Here is a 13,554-nt window from a genome sequence, read left to right on the forward strand (position 1 = left end):
ATAGTAATCCATTGCAGACCTGTACCTTCATGGTATATCCTGCACTCCAGCCTCCACCTCCAACCTTGCACTCTAACTCTTGCCCTGGGGCTCTGGGGCCCTGGGTTTCTGATTGGTAAACATTCATTATAACTAGTCCAGCCCACCACATCACTCCCCTTCACTATGGCCCCCTGCATCTACCTTTTAACCCCCTATTTTCTACCTCTAGCTCTGGAAACAGTAATCAAATCAACAATACCATTCTTAGAAAGAATGTGCCAATAGAGTGCCCTATTTCTTCACTCACAATCACTCTAACTTTCCTGACCAATACTTCCTGTCATGGCCATCACTCCCCTATATATGTTTTCTTTCTCTATTGAATGAAAACTTCTTGATGGCTGGGTCTATTTTGCTTTTTATATTTGTATCCCCATTACTTAGCATAATGCCTAGCACATTAATAAATGCTTTTTTAAAAATCCCTTCATTCACTGTATTTAGATGCAAAAGACTTTGGTCAAATTCCAGTTCTAGGATTTATTGGCTATGGGACCTTGAACAAATTACTCTATTCAATTGTTTTGCCCCCATGAAAACCTTCCTGAGTACAGCTCTACTAACTCAGATCTTAATCTTCCTCTACAGAGTTCTTTCTTTTTTTTAATCAAATTTTATTTTCAAACAGATTAGCCTTCTGTTCCTTCCACTTACCCCCCACCCCACCTTGAGAAAGCAAGAAAAACAAAACTCCTGTTCTAAGTACATGTGGTCAAACAAAACAAAATTTCTGATTGGCTATTTCTACAAAAATATATATATATATCTCAATCTGCATTCTGAATCTATCATCTCTCAGGAGGAAGGCAGCATGTTTCATCAATAGTCCTTATGAATTGTGATTGGTTATTGTGTTAATCAAAATTCCCAAGTTGTTTTTTAAATATATATTATGCTTTAATCAGCCAAGATTGACCTTTTCACTCTCCCCTCATCATCCCTGCCCCAGAACCCCACCACATCAAGAATACACACACACACAAAACCATTATACACATGTATACTCAACAAAAAGAAGTATCTACACTGGCCATGGCCTAAAAAATATTTGTCTCATTCTGCATTCTGAGTCCTTCACCTCTCCATAAGAAGGTGGGTGGTGTGGTTGGTCATTTCACTGAGAAGAGTTTAGGACAATAGGATTCCATCACTTCCAAATGCTGTAACTTGTTCATTCATCCCCAATTTATGGCCACTCTCTCAGATTCTCATTCTTTGGCATCTCAAAAAAGTTATTAATATTTTTTGTACATTCTTAGAATTTGTTTTGCTCAGGAGTAATCCCTCCTTTAATCTACTTTCCTTTTAATCCCCCTCTCCTCCTACCCTCCTTTCTCTCCTGTTTCACAGTTGAGTTAAATGTATACCTGTACCCAGCTCTGTGTGTATACTCTTCCTTCTTTTGACCAGTTCAGAAGAATGAAGTTCAAATCTCTGCCAGTCCTCTCGACTTTCTTGTTTGTGTAGATGTCTACTTATGCATCCTCACTATGTGAAATAATTTCCCCTAAACTTCCTTTCCCTTCCCCCTTACCCCTGTGTATTCTTCTCTCTTTCCATTCTTTTCTTAAGACCATCGGGTCCTAACAGGACCACAGACCTTGTCTACTTGGATTCACTCTATGAACCCTGATGATGATATAGTTCAGAGCAGACATTATCTTCTCCTCAAATTTGAATATTTGCAGTTTATCCTTGATTAGTGCTTTATCATGGTTCATTCATATTTACTTTTTATTTCTCTCTTCATTCCTGTGTTTGTATTCCAAAGTTTCTCCACAGCTCTGGTCTTTTCATCAGGAATAGTTGGAAGTCCTCTGTTTCATTAAAGATCCATTTTTGCTCCCATAGAATTACACTCAGTTTTGATGAGTAAGTTTTTCTTGGCTGCAAATCCATATATTTTGCCTTGTGTAATGTCATAATCTGAGTTCGCCACTCTTTATAGTGGTAGCTATGGATTTTGGCTATGACATTCCTAGGAGTTTTCATTTGTTTTTGTTTCTTCTAGAAGGTGACCAGTGGATTCTTCCTATTTCCACTTTGCCCTCTGGTTCTAAGAGATCTGGACAGTTTTATTTTAAAATTTCTTGAAATATGATATCTAGGCTCCATTTTTGGTCATGGTATTCAATAATTGTTATTTTTTTTTCTCCTTGATCTATTTTCCAGGTTACTTGTTTTCATTGTGAGATACCTTACATTTTCTTCTATTTTTTTTTTAGCCTTTTGGCTTTTAAAAAATATTTCTTGCACAAAATAATTAAGAGCAAAGTGAGCAGAACCAGGAGAACATTGTATTCAGTAATAGCAATATTGGTTTAAGAACAACTTTGAGCAAGTAAGTTACTTTGACTATTATAAATATCCAAATTAACTATAAAGGCTATATAAAGAAAGACACTATCTGCTTCCAGAGAAAGAGCTAATAAACAGAAGTATGCATAAAATAATTTTACATACATACATACATATGCACACATACAGACACACACACGCCTATTTGTGTCTAATGGTAGCCATCTCTAGGGCAGGGAGTAGACAGGAGGAAAGAAAAAAAGAAATTTACATGAAAATGTTGTATATTTGTTTCATGTGCAATCATCTTTTTTATTGTGCAATGTTATAGAAACGCTTATTTTATTCCATAAATTAAAAATAAAAATTTTAAAATATTTCTGGTTACCTTATAGAATCATTTTCTTTTATTAGGTCCATTAGAATTTTGAGGGACTTTGTTGCTTGGGTTAAGTTTTGTACTTCTTGCGCCAAGCTATTAATTCCCTTTGCAAATCTTTCTTCCATAGTTCCCATTTCTTTTCCAATTTTTCCTCAAGTACTCTCATTCCACTTTTTAAAAAAAAACAAAAACTTTTTAAAAAAATTCCTGCTTAATCTTTTCCAGGAATTCTAGTTGAATTTGTGCCTAAGCTGTATTTCTCTCTGAGACAAAGCTAATAGATGTTTTGGGTTTTTTTTTCTGCATTTGTGTCTTGAGTATCCCTGCAATAATAAATAGTTCATTATAATGGGGTTCTTTTTGTTGTTGTTGTTCACTCAGGCTTCCAGCAACTTGATGTGAGGCTCTGCAGCACCTCTGGAGGGGAGGTCTGGGCTTGTCCTGTTGCTGCTTTTAGTGAGGTAGCGAGTGTTGTGTTATTCCTGGATCTCAGGGACATGCTGGGGACCTAGAAGCTCTAATCCCAGATCCGAGAGTGGTCTGACCCAGGGCTAAGTCTGATTGCTGTCTCCCTGGTCTGAGCTCTGCCAAGTTCCTGACCTGGGTTTCGGGCAGAATAATATTAGAATTCTATTGGACTCCACCCATATCAGCCCGGGAAAGCTCTGTCGGCAGAACTGTAGGCTGCCCTTTGACCTGGAGGTCCCCAGAGGCTCCTGTCCTGGTTACTCTTCTGTAGGATGAGCTAGACCTTGGAAATGAGATTCTGGCTTTGAGAAAGAGGTCTGAGCCATGCTGCCACTGCACTTCCCCCAACTCTGACCGTATAACACCCCTCTACCCAGGAACGATACGTCACTGCCCTTCGAAGGTCCCCTTCCCACATCCACTCTGAAACTCGGGACTGAGTCTTGGGTGACAAAGGGGTCAGTTGGTACCTGTCCCTGTAGTCTGAGGAAGACCCATGTGGATCTGCGATCCCTTCTTACCCTGGTGTACACGTTCTCCCAGGGGGCTGGAGTACTCTGAGGGCAGTGTGTTCCTGGCTTGACCCCATCTGTCCAAGACCCCCCCTGACTCTCTATGCCAAATCAGGCTAGACGAAGTATTCACTGTGACTTTTTTTCTGGATTTCTCCATTAGGATTCAGACTAGCGTTTTTTCTAGATCTAAATAAGAGGAGTTTGTGTAAAGGAGCTCAGCTGCATGGCTTCCTATCTCTCCACCATATTGGCTCCACCTTTACTATCCTTTTCATTAGAATAAACTATCTCTCAGTAAAGACCCACTGGCACGCATACCGACCTCTACATTCCTACTACCAAAATTTCTTTCACCTAATATATTGGGAAAGCAATATGGCATGCGACGACCAAGGAAAGGTAAAAGGATCATAGATTTATGGAATGGACCTTAGAAGACAACTTTCTCATTTTACAAATAGGGAAAATGAAACATAAGAAGTTAAGTAATTTGCCCAAGGTCACATAGGCAGCAAGTGGTAGAGGTGGGATTTGAACCCGGGTTCTGAGACTGAAAACTCATTGTTCTTTCCATGGTAACACTGCCTCCCCAGTAATTTAAATTCTCTGGACATCAGTTCCCTCATCTATAAAACGGGGATAATATTTCTTCTACATCAAATGAGATATTTGTAAAGCACTTACCATAGTACCTGGCATATAGTGGGTGCTTAATAAATGCTTATTCCTTTGCCTTTCCTATTCCACAGTTGTAGTGAGGAAAACACTTTAAGATCCTTAAAGCACTGTATAAATGTGAGCTGCTAATGCTACAATGGTTGCTTAATAAGTCTCCTTGATTCCACTCTCTCTTCTTACATGGATTAACTGTATAATCATAGAATCATAAAATCTTAGTTAGCAAGCACATCAAAGGTTCAATCTATAACTAAACAGAAATCTTTGTTATGACATCCCTTTATAAAGTGGCCATCCACACTCCACTTGAATACTTTCAATGATGAGGAATTCCCAATTTGTAGATCAGTCCATTCTGTTTGATTTGGGTTTTTTGTTGTTGTTTGCTTGTTTACATAGCATAGAAATATCTTAATTAAATTTTTTAGAAAAAATTTAAGAGTCCAAACTTGCCTCTCTATAACTTTCACTAACTGCTTATAGTCTGCCTCTGAGACCAGGGAGAAAAAGTGAAGTCACTATCACATTGTCCACAAGTCTTTAGACTAAGTTCCCCAATTTCTTCTACAATCTTTATGTGGCATGATTTTAAGAATTATCTTAATTGCATTCCTCCGCTTCCCAATTTTCTTCCTAAAAATGATGCTCTAAACTGAACAAAAACCACCAAGGATAATCTTGTCAAAGCAAGGTAAAAGACTACAATAATCTCTCTCAGTCTGGATACTGTACTTCTGTGAATATAACCTAAGATGTAATTAACTTTTGTTGCAGCTACATCACACTATTGGTGGATATCAAACTTATAAATCACTAAAACTGCTTTTTTCACATGAATTATTTTCTACCCTATTCTTGTGTGGGGGTTTTCTTTGAACCCCAGTGTTATAATTTTAAAGACTTCTATTAAATTTCATTTTATTATATTTGATCCAATACTTCTGCCTACGAAGTGTCATCCCAATGTATCCATTTCAGGTTCAGTAAATGTGTATAACAGGTAAAGAAGTGAATGAGCCCTCTGACATGCCAAGTGATAGGACATGTCCAATGAGCCATATGGCCTGTGACTCCACTCTAAACACTTCGAGCTTTGAGAAAATAAGGCCATCCCTACCAAAGAGACAATGTCTGCTCTTTTTGCCTTCCTTTCTCTGGAATGTGTGGGATGGAACTTTGCGTGGGATTCTCTGGGAGGTGGAGGGGGTGGTGGTAAGAGGACCTCCTCTACCTTCTAGCAAGTGATGGTGGCAGAGTATCCATGTGCTGCCATGATAAGGCTAAGCTCTGACCTTTGCTCCCTGGCTGCCTCTTATTTTTTCTTTCCCTGAGTTTAAGTGATTAAACATTTATCCAGTGATTGATGTTTTGAGCCTTAAGGCAGTCTTGTCACTTCAAGAAGTTGGGAGCTCCTGGGTCCCTCAGTCAGAGATGACTGGCAATAGGAGGATATTTCCGCAACTGTGCCCTTCTCAGAGAGGAGGATTAGGAGGGACTGATGAGCCAAAGCCTTGGTCTGCTTTCCAGAAGACCTTTAGGGAGTTGTTTGGACTGTTCAATTGAAATGAAAGTAGGATGCCTATTCAAGTCAGTTATGTTCAACTCTCCATGACCCCATTTGGGGTTTTCTTGGCAAAGACACTAGTGTAGTTTATCATTTCCTTCTCCAGCTCATTTTACAGATGAGGAACTGAGGAAAATTGGGTTAAGTGACATGCCCAGAGTCACCTAGTAAGTATCCGAATCCACATTTGAATTCAGATCCTCCTGACTCTGCTCTATCCACTGAACTATTTAGATACTGCATTGCTAATTAAAGTATCAACCTCCCGAGAGCTTATAGGAATTGTGGATTACTACATCCTGTTCGAAGTTTCCTTGTGTGTTTATGGGTCCTTTGTGTTTTAAGCATTTCTTTTGTGTAAACAAAATGAATAGCCATCCTATACCTGACCTACATTGTACATTAAGTACTTCTCTCCTCCATTTTAAAGTCCCTAGACATGAACCAAACCTAATCTTTAAGTGGTTTTCCTCAGGGGTCTAGGGTTGAGGGTGGAAGGAAAACAATGAGGAAAAGCCTGACCCCTTTCATTGGAGGACAGACTTCTCAACGTACTTGTACAGGGTCCATGGGTATGATTTCAGAGCTGAGGCCTTTCAATGTCAACCCTATCCCCCTAGACCAAGCAGCAGTTCTGTTAAGGAAAACAAAAGTTTAGATAAGACATGTGATTCCTGCCTTCAAGGGCCTTACTATCTAATTCAAGCCTCTGATCATATCACCTTCTGTTACAGAATCTTAAATTCTTCTCTCCTCAGTGCCCAGATAGGGCCTAATAGCTTAACCTTATATTCAATGCCCTCAAAATATGGCTTTAACTTATCTTCCCAGTTTGATTTCATTCTACTCTCCTTCACACTTTTATTCTCCATCAACACTGAATATTTGCTACCCTTGTACCTATCTCCCACTTTCCCACCAGGGTGTCTTTGCTTATAGTGTTCCCTACACCTGGAATTTTTCCCTTGTCATTAGCTACCCATCCCAAGATTCAGGAAAAAGCCACTACCTCTTTGAAGTGTTCTTTGATTTTCCCACACGGACGATTTCTCCCATATCCAATTTTTTAGAACATTTTGTACTTATCTTTTGTATTCACATATTATTTTTGTATGAGAGTTGAGAACTGATTGTGTGATTCTCCCCATTAGATTGTATTTAATTCAGTTCAGTACCTATTTTTGAATTGCCTACTACCTTTGGGGCATTGTGCTAGGTATTGGGAATATAAAAATGAAAAAATGATCATCTCTGCTCTAAAAGAGCTGATAATATAGCAGCAAGAAAATGAGATGTACGCCAATAACTATTATACAAGTTAGAAAATGGTTAAATGCATAGGAGAGGTCAAATAGAACAATCTGAGAATTTTAAGGGGAGAGAGATCACTTTAAGCTAAGGAACATCACCAAAGGCATCACGTAGGGCATAGAACCTGAACATTAAAAAGAGTCATTCAGAGAATAAAACAATTGACAAGCAATAGTGAAATATCATCAGTTTGTAGTGGACCTTTGTTACATAGAGTAGTTGTAAAGGCAGATGTTGAAGGTAAACCAGAGTTGGAGTTTGGAAAGAGGGGAACTGTGATTTTGCAAGGGATTATACAATAAAGGAATTAATTGATTAACTGGGAAGTAAAGAGTGTGAAGGCAGAAAAGTGAGGCCAGAACAGAAGTGCTGAATTGTGCAATCATGATGTCTCTCAATTGAAGGCCATGGTGAGCCATGGTGATGGTGTGGAAGACAAGTTGCAAAGGGAGGCAGAAGGAAAAATAAAAGAACAAGAGGTTATCAACACAAAGGGGAATTTGCAAATTCAATACCATTGAAATAGCACAGAAGATGAATTTCACAGTAAAACTATCCTTGTAGTTAACTAGAGTAAAGAGGTAGGTCACAGGACTTTGGGCTGATGAACTAGGAGGCCAGGATGTTCAAGGGAACATCAATATTGAAGGAATGAAGCCTTCTACTATAATACCTTCCATGGTTTCTCACAGATAGCAGATGTTTAATAAATGTTTGCTGAATTGAATCAGATTATCAGGGTGGCCTTGAGGTGGAAAGGAAGATTATGAGGAGAAAAATGATTCAAACTGATACAAAGGCTAGTAGATCGAGGGCCTAAACTGGTGGTTACTGATAGATAGGATAAATCTAAAAGGAAGAAAGGTTGTTAGCTGACAGTGGCAGCTGGTCAGTCTGGAAGTGACCATGAGCAGCAAGGAATGTGACTGTTTCTTCTCCTGGCCCAGTATGTCAGGGGCACTAAAGAGGGAGCACTGAAGATAGAAGCCACATAGGTTTTAACTTCCACAAGGAAACAAGTTTCTGTGAGTACAAAAACAAACAAAAAAAACCCATAGAAGTAGGAGACAAAGTAAAAGGTGAAAGGTAGCTTCTTAATGGCATCATGGGGGATCCACAAGGTACAGTGAAAAAGGAGGGTAAAGGAGGATAAAGATCGGGGTAGATGGAGGCTGAAATGGATTTGTTAGAGAAAAATGGTTATCAGTGATGGCTTTTGTTCTTGTAACTGAATCACAGGAATAAAGGAAGGAGGAAGGGGGAAGTTTACTGCCCATAGGTGACAGAGTACCACTTGACTGGGCCCCCCACCCTCCAGTGTTGATGGCTCTGCTCAGCTCAACCTATGATCACTCCAAAAGCCAAGGAACAAGATGGGGGTTGAAGAACGGTTGGAAGCAATAAGGAAAGTTGGGCCTCTGGGTCAAAAAATATCTGGTGATCATGTCCTTAAGGGCCTAAATTCATATGTGACACTAATTCCTTTGCCTCATCCCAAGGTTGGGGGGGAGGGGTGTGAGGTAAGGATCATATATACCTAACTTGCATGTGGAGAGTGTGCTAGGATCCTAGTGAGGACCTCAATCTTGAAAGGGAGAGGCTTGGTGTCCAGATGCTTGAATACTTGAGCTGGAGATTTCACAAAGAAATAGGGTAGTACATGTAGGCAATAACTCTACACATGCCAGCAGTCTGAGAGGGTTGGAACTCTACCTTCCCAGGACTAATGAGAATGAAAGAGTAGGTGATGAGTATTCAGTGGGTTGCAGAAAACTAACGTTTTGTGGTTTTCTCATGTTTCAGTGACATCAGGCAGAATTCCTCTAACAATATTAATGAGATCAGAGGCAAGGTCTAGGAGAAGAGATTTCAATACTAAGCGGCCTCCAAACTCAATGGAACACTCACCCTTCACTAAGTAAGTGATGGTGGTTTCATTCACTCTGGTTCCCCAGCTCCTAGGCAAGCAAAGTGGCCATATTTCACTGCCATTGCATAGGCTGGAGCCAGACCATACAGGGCCTTAAATGAATGCCAATTTGTATTTTATATTGTATATAATATAGGATCACTGCACCTTTTCAGACAGGAGAATGACTTAATCAGATTTGTGAACTAGGAACTAGGCTGAATACTTAGACAAAAGTATGAAGGATGCCCTTGTTGATTCCACCTCCATGACAGCTTTCGCATCTATCAAATCCACTGCCTTTTCTCCACGAACGTACACTATTGTAGTTCAGGTCTTCGTTACTTCTGTAATAGCCTCCTAATTGATCTCCCTTAGTCCATTTTCTCCATTTTCTAATCAATCCTCCCCACAGCTGCCAAACTAATCATCCTAAAGTCTAGGTCTATCCTCATCACTCCTCTCTTCAAGAACATTTAACAGCTTTAGAATTAAACACAAACTCCTCAGTTTGGCATTTAGACCCCTTCACAAATCTATCTCCGGCATACCTCTTAAGACTTTATTTCACTTTTTTTTTTCTGTTCATGAACTCTTTCTTTTCACAAAATTGGCCTACGGGAAGGTCTCCAAAACCAGAATTATATCTCCCACCTCTTGCCTTTGCATAGGTTGCCTGTCGTACTTCAAATGCATTCTCTTTTCACCTGTTTCTTCATGCTCTTAAGCTTCCTTCAGGATTAAGGTCAATTCAGATGACAACTGAAAGGCTTTCCTGATACCCTAGTGGTTAGAGCTCTCTCCCACTTCAAATGATCTTGTTTTTACTTATTTACATTGTGTACTCTCCTTGTAATAGAATGTTATCTCCTTGTGGGCAGGGAATGTTTTGATTTTTTTTCTTTTCCATTCTTATCTTTGTATCTCCAGTAATTAGCACAGTACCTACTATTTGCAAGGATTTGTTGGATTGAATGAATGGGTTAGAGAAGAGTGATAGAAAACTATTAGGAGGATACCAGGCCAGTGCTTTCCAAAGTGAGATACACATACTCCAGGGGGTGCATGGGATCCATAAGTGTGCAGGTCCACCCAATCTGAAGATTGGTTTCATCCCACCTTTGCCATGATAGATAATCAAAAACAACCCCATCATTCCCTTCATACATCACTACCCAACAGTCTCTCACTTCTTCTTTTCTAAAAACATATGTCTGTCTTCCAGAGCAGTTAGAACAAATCTAGGTACCTATCACCTTCACAGATGCTTTGGGGGAACCTCACCCCATGTACCCCATGTAATATAAACACTTTGCTGCTGAGATCACCGTGTAGCTGCTGTCACCCTTTGGCTGATGATGTTCTGGGGCATCAACTGCTGAGTAACTTCACATCCATTTTCAGTGGGAATGGCTAGCTACGTAGATCAAATTAACTGAATAATTAATAACTAAAAAACAATTATTATTTATCCTCCAGGACATACACAGGAATCTTGTTTTTAATCTTACTAACACTCTAGCTTATAGTCACTGTGCAAGGAGCAGTTTATCAATATAATGAGATGGGGAGTGATTATGAAAATCTTTTGTACCTCACGGGATAAATGGTTACACATGACAAAGTACTTTAAAGAGTTATTGAGCTTGAAAATGAGTTATGAAGTTTTCTTTCACAAAAAAGACAAGTGTTTCAAATTTCCTGACCTTTTCTATAATGGCAGGTAGCTGTCAGCAGCATGCGATGTAGCAGACATCTTAAAAAACAAAACAAAACACTTATTTTGTCCCTTTGAGATAAAGGTGAAGTTTTAACAGTGAATGAAAAAAGAAAGAAACTGCTTCTCAAAAGAAATTTGTTCTATGGAGGGAACATTTTGAGAAAGGATATTGGAAACGTTTCCATTGATTTTGTTGCCAAAAATTATGAATGTCACTTACAAAAACTCCCATATCTGCACACTGTAAAAACCTGGAAACAGAATTTTCTAGTCTATTTAAAATCTTCCAAATGAGTTTCATTGGATTTTGAACCTACTTGTTAAAAATATAAAAATGCAATACCTTCAAACTAGTTTGCAAGAAAAATTGACTGACATCAGGGAAGACAGAAATTTACTGGCCACACTTCTATAAAAACCTCGCATAATTGGTGAATAGGATTGAAAAATGAATATCACGATTTTGTAACCATAGACAATGATGTATTTTTTCCATTTGGATTCATGTATCTTTGTGAGGGTATCCTTTTCAGCTATGATAGTCATTAAAAATTAAATAAACTAAACTTTAGAGCCATGTACAATAGTATTATTGTAAACAATTATTTAAATACACATATTTTGGAGGAAAGATCTCAATTCTTTTTACTGATACGGATGCTTAATCAAAAAAGTTTGGAGACCACTGATCTAGGCAAGAATTAATAAGGTCTTCAACCGTCATGGTGATACTAGTGGCGGTAAGGAGGAAATTTATGCCAGGGATATCAAGGAAGTAATGTCAAGAGGATTTGGCAACTCATTTATGTGGGCCATCATTTTTGTTGTTCAGTAATCTTCAGTCATGCCTAACTCTTTGTGACCCTATTTGGGGTTTTCTTGGCAAAGATACTAAAGTGGTTTGCCATTTCCTTCTCCAGCTCATTTTACATATGGGGAAACTGAAGCAAACTAGTTAAGTAAACTAGTCACTCAGCTAGTAAGTATCTGAAGCCAGATTTGAGTTCCCGGCTTCCTAATTCCAGACCCAGCACTTTATCCACTGTGCCACCACTCAGCTGTGGGCCATAATAGTGTTAAAGATGGTACCCTCAACACAAACAGGGAAAATTGACCCCTGTTTTCAAAGTCTGAGTTAGCAATTTCTTCCTCTCCCTCCCCTGTCCCTGTCTCCTGATATGAACATGAGTAGTTCAGAGGCAGTATATTGGATTGCATAGTTCTTTGGGTTTGGTGGCAATGAACTTTTCAGAGGCAAATTGTGGTGGATAATGATTGTATTCAGAACAAGCTAAATTTCACAGGTGTTAAAATGTAAGTAGGAACTAGAAATGCTATTCTACTTAGAATCTGAAGAGGTGTGGAATGACAATTCCCAACCAGAATGACCTGACCAAGCAGACAGCCAAGATGCCGTATGAACTAATTTATGCCCACTACATCTTTACTAATCCTGGCATTGCCCAAATGTTGGAAAAACACTTTAAGGAGACTTAGCTATTGTCCCCTCCCCCAATTATATTTCGAAAATCAATCTGTTTTGCCCATTGAACTGTCAGATATATCAGGTGATGTCCCAGTGAAGCTGTATTGTCCCAAGTGCACTCATGTTATCCAGGCACCACCACAAATGGCACTTACTTAGCTACTACCTTTCCCAACATGCTTTTCATGGTACACACTGAGTACAGGCAACTCCAAGAGCCCTGTCAAGACCATCCAGAGGCATGTCTAGAACCCCTAATGTGCTTTCAGTTAAGTGAAAAGGAGTCATTGTTGTGGTGTGTGGTGGAAATATGAAAAAGTGGAGAAAAATGACCAAAAAAGGGAAAAACTGGAAATTATGAGTTATGCAAGCTTGGGGGGGAAACATCATGATTCGGCCATGGTAAGACATCCAAGGGGGAAATGTGATCAGGAACTGAGATTAACAATTGCAGCTCAGGGGAGAAAAAGGGGATGAAGACTAGAAATACTGTAATTTATCCCTTTTTTTCCTCCTCTTATCTCTCCTACAGTGCCTTACATACAGCAGGTGCTTAATAACCAAGTCAAATGCTCCAAAGGCATATCTCCTGTATTCAATTTACTTCCCCATGATCAAAGGAATAGACAAGCTGCCTTGTCCCTTACAAAGTCAAAGCACTGCTTTTAAACACAGTAGGGTGGAGTCCTGGAAAAATTCACGAGAAGGGAAATAGTTTGGGGATGTAAACAGTCTCTGTAATTTTAGCCCTGGATTGGGGAAGATTTTCCTAAACACATCAGATCAAAGCATCAAGGTCAGTGATATTCAAAGAGAATGAACAGCCATTATCTTAGATGTCTTGTGAGTCAACTGTGAGGACTTTACACCTACAGTGATGCAGGCAGTATTTTAAAACTCCACCGCAACCCTGGCAAACTACAATAGGATTGAGCCAAGGCTGGCATCCTTCTATTTTCCAATAGAAGAGTGTGGCATGATGATTCTTTTGTATCCTTGAAACTGTTTACTGTGGAAAATACTGGAATGTTGAATTCTGGTCAACAAGCTTTTTTAAAGGGAGTTGGAAGGAGAAGGACGAAGGGGTGGGTTTTGACCTTTCGCTCTCTCCCTTCTCTTTCTCCTCCTTGTCTCTCGCTCTCTCCCTTCTCTTTCTCCTCCTTGTCTCTCGCTCTCTCCCT

At 39.4% G+C, this 13,554-nt stretch overlaps 1 protein-coding gene and 1 pseudogene across 4 annotated transcripts in view; one reads left to right on the top strand and one right to left on the bottom strand.

The window, feature by feature from the left end:
• LOC114054148 (nucleolar protein 4) overlaps positions 1 to 13,554 on the bottom strand; it is a 427,691-nt gene that overhangs the window by 360,183 nt on the left and 53,954 nt on the right. The gene's annotated exons all lie outside the window — the stretch shown is intronic.
• The window catches only part of LOC114053798, a 1,982-nt pseudogene continuing 499 nt past the window's right edge, over positions 12,072 to 13,554 (top strand).

The sequence above is a fragment of the Vombatus ursinus genome, unplaced genomic scaffold (assembly GCF_900497805.2).
Source record: "Vombatus ursinus unplaced genomic scaffold, bare-nosed wombat genome assembly UNPS02014812.1, whole genome shotgun sequence".
Classification (NCBI taxonomy): domain Eukaryota; kingdom Metazoa; phylum Chordata; class Mammalia; order Diprotodontia; family Vombatidae; genus Vombatus; species Vombatus ursinus.